General features: G+C 44.4%; 1 long non-coding RNA gene across 1 annotated transcript; it reads left to right on the plus strand.

Annotated features, from left to right (window-relative positions):
- The first annotated feature begins 203 nt into the window (after positions 1–203).
- On the plus strand, positions 204–7,236 carry LOC117802383. The gene is made up of 3 exons (XR_004625734.1): positions 204–362; positions 568–729; positions 6,956–7,236. It is a non-coding gene; the product is annotated as an uncharacterized LOC117802383 (long non-coding RNA).
- Positions 7,237–9,559: the final 2,323 nt, after the last annotated feature.

Below are 9,559 nucleotides of genomic sequence, written 5' to 3' on the forward strand. Positions count from 1 at the left end.
CTAACTAACTGCCTGTTCTAACTGTAGCACCTCGTTGGGCAGCTGGCTTGGCGGCAGCCTGGACTCTCAGCGGTGTGCTGGTTATCTCCTTCTGGCTGCTCGTCAGTCTCCAGGAACGATGAGTTGAGAAATGGGCTGATGATAATAGTCCACAGGCATTGGGTGAGCAGTGCTTTCCCTCTGCAGAGTCTTCCCATGAAGGGCTCGAGTCTGAGATGCAAATTTTTCCTGCGCTGGGTGGTTGGTGTCAACAGAGGCCGAGAAAGAAGCTCTCGCTGTGATTCCTTCCACTCTAGTTGGTACCGCGTGTTGCAGACACTAACTGGGACAGAACGTGGTGCTCCCTAGCTCCATCGGATGCGGTAAGGCATGGGAAATCTCCCCATGCCTGAAAACCAGAGACTTGTTTTTCTGGCATGTGCTTGGTTTCTAAATAAAGCAACAGATGTTTTGTTTTTGCCTCTTTCTTTTCTGTCCCTGTCCCCTCATGTGGGTGATAGTAACCAAGTGTGACAGGTTTCAGGTTTTTATTTATAGCAGTGGAAAATGGTTTTCATGTCTTTGCAGAGTTCTGGGCCTCTGAGCCTGTCTTTCTACAGCCTCAACTCAAACTCCTGAAGGTTGAGAGTGCAAGAAACTTGAAGGTTCTAGAGGTCAGCAGCTTCATCCAAAGCAGAGAAGACACAGCATGAGGAATCTGATGCAACTTGCTCAGCCTTTTGCCTTAAGGTAAGATACATAATGGCTTAGCTGGAAATGTGGGGCTTATTACAAAATCTTTACCATCATCATTTAAAGGCCTCTTATTCGACACCATCAAAACTGCTAGCCAGACTGAAAACTTCCTTAAATTGGGGAATCAAAATAATGCTTACCTTAAACATTTTATTTTAGGTCATATGATATATATATATATTTATTTACCAATCGTTCGATGTAGAGTCAATGCCTTTTACTTTGAGGTGGGTATGCTGACTATAGTTCTATATTACCTTTCTTAAATAAATCACATCTATCATGCATTTTCTTTCATTTACAATCATTTTTTTTCCTCAAGTGGAAAAGTAATTTTAAAACACTTGCAAAGCTCTCTATCTTCCTTCTGGATTTTTATAAATTCTGCTCATCCACCATCATTATCAATGCCTGATCTTTAATAATTTGTTTCTCCTGTACCTAAATTGATAAGATTTTTAAAATAAAAACATATTTTATTGGATTGTTACAAAGCAATCAACTACATTTTTATAAGTTCAACATCCCTTTCTTTAAAAAATTCCTTTTTAAAAACAATGAAGGTTAACTGACATACAATAAACTGCACATATTTAAATTGCACAATGTAATAAGTTTTAATATAGGCATATAACTGTGAAACCAATACCACAATCAAGATAATGACCATATCGATCATAATGATCAAAATTTCTCCACTCTTCCTCCCAAACCATCAGCTTCTCCTCTTTCCCTGAAACCACTGATCTGCTCTCTATTTCTAAAGTTTTGTCATTTCAAAAATGTCCTATTAATGGAATCATAGAGTATATACCCTTTTGGGATTTGCTTTTTGTTATTCAGTATAATTCTCTGAACACTTGTCCAGTTGTTGTATCAATGGTTAGTTTCTTTTTATTGCTTTGTAATATTGCATGGTTTGTGTATACCACAATTTGCTTAACCATTCACCTGTTGAAGGATATTTGAACTGATTCTGTTTTTTGGCTCTTACAAATAAAGCTGCTCTGGACGTTCATTCATGAATTTTTATGCGAACATAAGTTTCCATTTTTCTGGGATAAATACCTCAGAGTACAATTGCTGGGTCGTATGGCAATCACAGGTTTAGTTTTATGAAAAAACTTCCACTGTCTTTCAGAGCGGCTGCGCCATCATATGTTCCCATCAGCAATTCATGAGTGATGCATTTCCTCTGCATCCTTACAGTATTTGGTGTTATCACTATATATTTTATTAATCTCAGCCATTTTGATGAGTGTGTATTGATAGCTCACTGTGGTTTTAATTTGCATTTCCATGATAGCCAATAATGTTGAACATCTTTTCATGTGCTTATTTCCATCTGTATATCAACTTCAATGAATGTCTGTTCATATCTTTTGCCCATATCTTTCATATCTTCATATCTTTTCTTTCTTTTTTTTTTAGATTTTATTTATTTATTTGACAGAGAGAGACAGCCAGAGAGAGAGGGAACACAAGCAGGGGGAGTGGGAGAGGAAGAAGCAAGCTTCCCAGCGGAGCAGGGAGCCTGATGCGGGGCTTGATCCGAGGACTCTGGGATCACTCCCTGAGCTGAAGGCAGACACTTAATGACTGAGCCTCCCAGGCGCCTCTTTTGCCCACTTTCTAATTGCATTGTTTGACTTTTTTTTTCACTGTTGAATTTTGAGAGTTTTTTATGTAGTCTAGATACTAGTTCTTTGTCGGGTATACGGATTACAAATATTGTCTTCCCATCTGTAGCTTGTCTCTTCGTCCTCTTCCCATGGACTTACTGAGAGCAAAAGTTTTTCATTTTGATGAGGTCCAATTTATCAAATTTCCCTTTCATGGATTGTGTTTTTGGTGTCAGGCCTAATAATAATTCTCTGCCTAGCCCTAGATCCTGAAGATTTTCTCCTATGTTTTATCTTAAAAGTGTTTGTATTTTTACATTTTACCTTTAAGTCTATGACCCATTTTGAATGAACTTTCATATACCAGGTGAGGTTGCGTTTGAGGTTTATTGATCAGTCCTGTAAACGCTTCCCGTGCTCTTATCCTACAGAATCACTTACAGTTCCCCGGCAGGTGAGAGTCTCCCAGGCCTCTTCCCCTAGGCCTGTGTGCATGTTTCCTCCTCCTTCCTTCTCCCCACCTGGTCCTCTATCCCTGAGGGCTCTACTCACTCTACCTGTACGCAGGACCCTACTCTTCCTGCTTCCTCAAAAACTTTGCTTTTTCAGTTATTCCCATCTCTCTTCCTTTGTTAACTTTCCTTCCTTTTTCCTGGACCATTCCTAGGACTGTACAAACATGCTCTTGTATTACACTTTAAAAAGATAATAATCCTCCTTCCTTGACTTCATATCTCCTTCTAGCTATCTGCCCTATCTCACTGTGTTTTTCATAGTCAAACTTACTGAAAAGAATGATCTATACCCTCCTACTCCAAGCACGATCTGTGGATTGGCAGATTACATTGACACCCTAGGGGCTCCAGTTTTAGAAATGCAGCATCATGGGCCCCAACCCAGGCCTACTAGGAAATTTATATGCACTTTAAAGTTTGAGAGGCATTTGATCTATATTAGGGGTTCTCAAACTTGGCACATTGGAATCAATGGAGGAATTTTAGAAAACACTAATACCTGGGACCTACCGACAAAGATTCTGATTTAGTTGATATTGGGTGCTGCCTGAAGCATTGGGATTTTTAAAAACTTCCAGGTGTTTTCAAATTCAGCAAGGTTTGGGAACCATGAGTCTCAGTGACATACTTCCTTACTTCCTATTAGCCTTTTATTTTTTTTATTTTTAATTTTTTTTAATTTTTAAAGATTTTATTTATTTATTTGACAGAGAGAGAGACAGCCAGCAAGAGAGGGTACACAAGCAGGCGGAGTGGGAGAGGAAGAAGCAGGCTCCCAGCAGAGCAGGGAGCCCGATGCGGGGCTCGATCCCAGAACGCTGAGACCATGACCTGAACTGAAGGCAGACGCTTAACTACTGAGCCACCCAGGCATTCCCTCTGCTTGCCTTTTAATACATCACAATCATGCTTTAGCCTCCACCATCAAAAGAAATGTCTCTTGTTGAGTTTACTGACTGTGGTGATTAATTTTATGTGTCATCTTGTCTTGGCCACAATACCCAGATGTTTGCTCAAATGTTATTCTAGATGTGTCTGTGAAGTTATTTTTTAGATGAGATTAACATTTAAATCAGTAAACTTTAAGTTTAGTTGATTAACCTCCATAATGTGGGTGGACCTCATCCAAACAGTTAAGGGCCTTAACAGAAAAAGATCGACCTCCCTAGAAGAAGAGAGAATTCTGCAGGCAGACCACATGTAGACTCTAACGGTAACTCCTGCCTGGATCTTCAGACTGCCAGACTTTCCTGCAGGGTTTGGACCTGCCAAGCCTCCACAGTTGCATGAGCACTGCCTTAAGACAAATCTCTCTCCATAGATCGGTAGGTATAGACACAGGTATAGATCATATGTGTGTATATACGCACACCAACATACGTCGTGTTGTCCAAACCCATAATTAGCTCTCTTCTTCCCATCTCACCTGAACTCTTGGCACTTTCATTCCTGAAACATTCTTTGTCTTAGATTCTTTGATTTCTACCTACTTTACTGCCACTTGTCTTCAGTTTACTTTGTTGACTTCAAAATGGGATACCGAAATTCCTCAGGACTTAGTCAATCCTGTGTGCTTTGCTCTTCCGTCTCTTTACTTATTCCCTGGGTGATCTCATCCAGTCCCTCTGAAGCTGATGACACCCACATTTTCATTTCAGACTAAGCCCTCTACACGAAACTGATAGATCCACGTCCACATCGCCTGCTCACTTCCTCCACCCGGCTGGCTCACAGGCCTGTCCAACTCAGCACATCCCAAACTAAGCTTCTGATTTCTGCCCTCTACCCCTTACAAACCTGTCCTCCCTCAGCCTTTTTTACTGGGGACCTGCCATCATCAACCCATCCCAGCCTGCCCCATCCTGCTAGCTGACACTACCAATCCATGAGCCGCTCAAGGCAGACTCCAGAGTCACCCTGGACGCTGTCCTCTTCCTCGACCTCACACCCAGCTTGACAGACCCCTGTCTGCCTCTATAGTTTATCTTAAATCTGTCTACTTTTTTTTTTTTTAATCTCCACAGGTCTCTTAGTCTAAACCCCATCTGTGGGCCTAACACCACTCAATGCCTTTCATGCACAGTCATCATCCATCACTTCCTCTGTGAATTTTTCCCTGACTCCTCCCTCCTGGTCCAGGTTATGGGCGTGTCCCACGTATTTTCATGGTACTTTGTTTTTAGAAGTAGCTTAATACCTATTATACTATATTATAATTTGATGTTTGCTTGTTTGCCTATCCTGAAAGTCTAGATATTCCTTAAGAGCAGCAAAAGTGATTTTTTTGTATCTTTATTCCTGGTGTTTAGTTTAGCATGGTGCCTAGCCAGAATATGTATTCTATAAATATTTGTTGAAAGTTTAGTGAATGAGGGTCACCTGGGTGGCTCAGTCGGTTAAGCATCTGCCTTCAGCTCGGGTTATGATCCCGGGATCCTGGAATCGAGCCCCGCATTGGGCTCCCTGCTCAGTGGGGAGTCTGCTTCTCCCTCTCCCTCTGCCCCTCACCCCCGCTCGTGCTCTGTCTCGCATATAAATAAATAAAATATCTTAAAAAAACAAATACATACATATTTGCAGTAGACAGCCAGTAACTTTTGAGAAAGAAGAGTGTCTGGAGGGGGCGCCTGGGTGGCGCAGTCGTTAAACGTCTGCCTTCGGCTCAGGGTGTGATCCCAGCGTTCTGGGATCAAGCCCCACATCAGGCTTCTCTGTTGGGAGCCTGCTTCTTCCTCTCCCACTCCCCCTGCTTGTGTTCCCTCTCTCGCTGGCTGTCTCTGTCAAATAAATAAATANAAAAAAAAAAGAGAAGAGTGTCTGGAAACTGAAAGGCCCTTTAGGAATGCTGACAACATCTCAGAACTCTTCAACCCAAATTAAAGATGAAAAAGTGAAGTTGATGCTAAGTGGAAATAGCTTCCCTACTTTGGGTCTCCAGTGTTTAATTCATATGCTCTCTGGGGCGGCTTCGGGTTCTGATCTGCCTAATTGCTTCCCCACGGAACATGCTGGCTCAGCAATGAACTCAACCAGCAGCTGCATTCTAGCCCTCTGCCCTCCAGTCAGACACGGGACCGGGCGGGGGAGGGGGGGACCTCGGGCTCAGTGGGGGGTGTATCTGGGTCTGCAAGCAGATTCTGCAGGATGTCCACCGCTGTGCAAGGATTGAGAACTTCGATAAGCATCTTATGGAACTAAGCACGGAAGGTTTAATCCCACTAAGCAGGAGAATTCTGCCCTTCTTGGCCTGGTGGGCAGGCTGATTTTCTTTTAGTCCCCATATAATATACATGATCATATAAAAGGAATTCATTTTTTCCCTGACGAAAGAGGCTTTTATGCCTAAAGAGGATCATAATTTAACTTTTAGTAAAAAATATAAATTTAGCCTGTTTCCATTACATGCATTTGGATCTGTGGTAAGTGAAAGAAGCCATGGGGGAAAGGTGAGCACCCTTCTACCACAGGCACCTAGCAGGAATTCTACCTTGTGGATGAGAAAAAAACCCTCTTCAGGAAGACAAACTGTAAAGAGGCGCCCCCACTGGCTGTGGCGATGAGACACAGGGAGTCCTCAGATCAATGAGAAGACAGTGGCCCTTCCCGTGGGCCACCAGGGCTTGTGGCTGGGCCCCAAGAGCAGGGGCAGAACTCAGCTCCTTCCTTCTTACCTAGCAGAGGGACCCAAACCACACACTTTATCCCTCTGTGCAGAACGGTCTATTTGATAGCACCCAACCTTCAGAGGTTAAGAATAGAAGATGGAAGGGCGCCTGGGTGGCTCAGTCGGTTAAGCATCTGACTCTTGGTTTTAGCTCAGGTCATGATTGCAGGATCATGCCCAAACTGGGCAACCTCTGAAACACCCAGGGAACGTCTACAAGATAGTTCCTGGGTTCGCAGATACTCCTTACTGTCAGCCAGCTGAGCAACCATTAAGCTGACCAACACAGGAAAGGGAAGAAAACAGAGCTGGACATCGGGAGGGTGGAGGAGGGAGCTCCCCTAAAAGGGCAGGGGAGCTTGTTGACCTCAGGCTCTGAGAACATTGCCCTCTTTATCCGCTCCCTCTACATATCTCAGGTCTGCGTGTCACTAACGCTGATGCTGCAAGAACATCTGGGATGCTTCAGATCGACAGCCTTCAGGATGACAGCATCATGTCCGCTGTCACTTTGGATTTGCTGTAGGTTATCGGAGTAATTATCTGTGCAGAAAGGCAGCAGAGTGCTCAGGACCCAGCCCCTCCTAAGGTTCCATCTTCCAACCTCTCCAATTCGAATACAGCTTCTAAGCCAAATCACTACTTCCCACCAACTCCCACCCCCACCCACCACCCCTGTCCTCACCCTTTGAAAATCCTCCTTCTTCCAAAACTGCATGACTATTATAGGGTATTTCCAGGTCACAAGGGATCACATCCCCANCATGTGATTTGGTTTTATCGGTGTGATTCGCACACAGTACGCGTTCAAGAAATGCTTCCTCCTCCCCCCATCAGCTTGTATGTGGGGGTCACCGACCAAGGTGCTCCAATCCTAAAGCCCTGCATACTGCAGGAGCGATAAAGAGCGGCGGATTCTCGGAGTTGGCGAATCTGGAACCAAGGATACTGTATCTGCCTTCTTTTTACATTAAGAAAATGTATTTTTNCACAAGGGATCACATCCCCAAAATTTCTTTGCTGAATAGTTTTTTGGAACTCGAAGCACATTTTCGAGAGAAGTAATGCTTGACAGATTCTTAGATCACCCATAAAGTTCTTTTTATTTTAAGATTTTATTTATTTATTTGACACAGAGAGAGTACAAGCAGGGAGGGGAGTGGCAGGCAGAGGGAGAGGGAGAAGCAGGCAGCCTGCTGAGCAAGGAGCCTGATGGTGGGCTTGATTTCAGAACCTGGGGATCATGACCTGAGTCGAAGGCAGCCACTTAACTGACAGAGCCATCCAGGTGCCCCTAACTTCACCAATAAAGTTCTATTTAATATACGATTAAATTAAGTCATACCATTTTACCCTCTTTAGTTGCTCTTTTAACTGNGCGAATCTGGAACCAAGGATACTGTATCTGCCTTCTTTTTACATTAAGAAAATGTATTTTTTGGGGCGCCTGGGTGGCACAGCGGTTAAGCATCTGCCTTCGGCTCAGGGCGTGATCCCGGCGTTANCGGGGATCATGACCTGAGTCGAAGACAGCCACTTAACGGACAGAGCCATCCAGGTGCCCCTAACTTCACCAATAAAGTTCTATTTAATATACGATTAAATTAAGTCATACCATTTTACCCTCTTTAGTTGCTCTTTTAACTGATGCGTAAACCCAGGCCCAGTGGAAGTGGGTTACCAGCGAAGTGACTTGCCCTACCCAAGGCTCTCAGGGAGGATGGAGTGAGGGCAGGGAGTGCTTGCTGGTTGCGTGGCAGACACAAAATGTGGCTCCGAAGGACTGGAGCTCAGGCAGTGCAAACAGACTGGCTACAGCTCTGAAAGGCATCAAGGGAAAAGGNGTTTTGGAGACTTTGGGGAGAGTGATCACTGGAGATTACTTCCCTCGCATCAGCCCCACAGGCGCCTGCGGCACAGTCAATGGAAGGGGAAAGAGTTCATTGGTATCTCTAGGAATGCCCATCACCACCCTCAGCCTCCGGACCCAGACAATTGCATGCAATTCTTCAGCAATACATTAAAGGAAGGCTGGCCCTCTTTTCTGCTCTTTGAGAAATTCTACTATGCTATATGGCGTTCCTATTATGTGTCATCTAGAAAGGCACTGAACTGGGAAAGGAGTTGAGAGACTCAAATTTTAATCCTCCGTTTGCCACTAAGTATCTCTGCGACCTTGGGCAGGTCACTTCCCCTTTCCGGGTTCACTCTCCATCTGCAGAATGCTGCGCCTGAGCGAGACAGTTTTTCTGATCACTTCGAAATCCAAGATTTTGTGGTTGACTTTTAATCAGGTGATTCTGTTTTTCTTATGACAGACTATCCTCTCTTCCTGTTTCCCCCAGTGCAGGGTCTACCCAAACGCCTGAACTCATGCCCAGAGCCCCATTCACATAGTAATCATCAGCCATCAACAAGAAGGCTGTCCTGCTACTACCATGGCAGCGAGGATGTCGGTGTCACTGGAGCCAAAACCTCTGACCTGGAGAGTCCCTAAGAAAGGATAGAATCTCAACCTGGAATATCACAAGCTTTATTCCCCATAAGGACATAAAAAGACCCAAAGAGTGCGATCTAATCTGTAGAAATTGTCATGGTAACTCACATCGGGGTCATAATATCACTGGAAAGCAAGCATCTGAGAATGGTATTGCCCGTCCTCTGGTTCTCCGGGAGGGAGCTGAGAGTCCTTCAGGAGGATGAGAAGGCAGCTGTCCGTACAGTCACAGCAATGTCTCCCACGCNCGAAGGACTGGAGCTCAGGCAGTGCAAACAGACTGGCTACAGCTCTGAAAGGCATCAAGGGAAAAGGACAGGGTGGCCATGTGGTCTCAATATCCAGCCAGAGTGCTAGTTGCAGGATGTGGGGACAATCCGTCTTCCTCCCCCATCTCTCCTCTCCCCTGTGTTTATAAGAACAGGTCATTATGTAGGCGAGCTTATACTTAAGCAGAGTTCCCACTGTGTCGAGCACTGTACATATATACTCACAACTCCAGGAAGTCGCCACCCCTGCTTTACAG

Source organism: Ailuropoda melanoleuca, chromosome 5 (assembly GCF_002007445.2).
Source record: "Ailuropoda melanoleuca isolate Jingjing chromosome 5, ASM200744v2, whole genome shotgun sequence".
NCBI classification, from domain to species: Eukaryota; Metazoa; Chordata; class Mammalia; order Carnivora; family Ursidae; genus Ailuropoda; species Ailuropoda melanoleuca.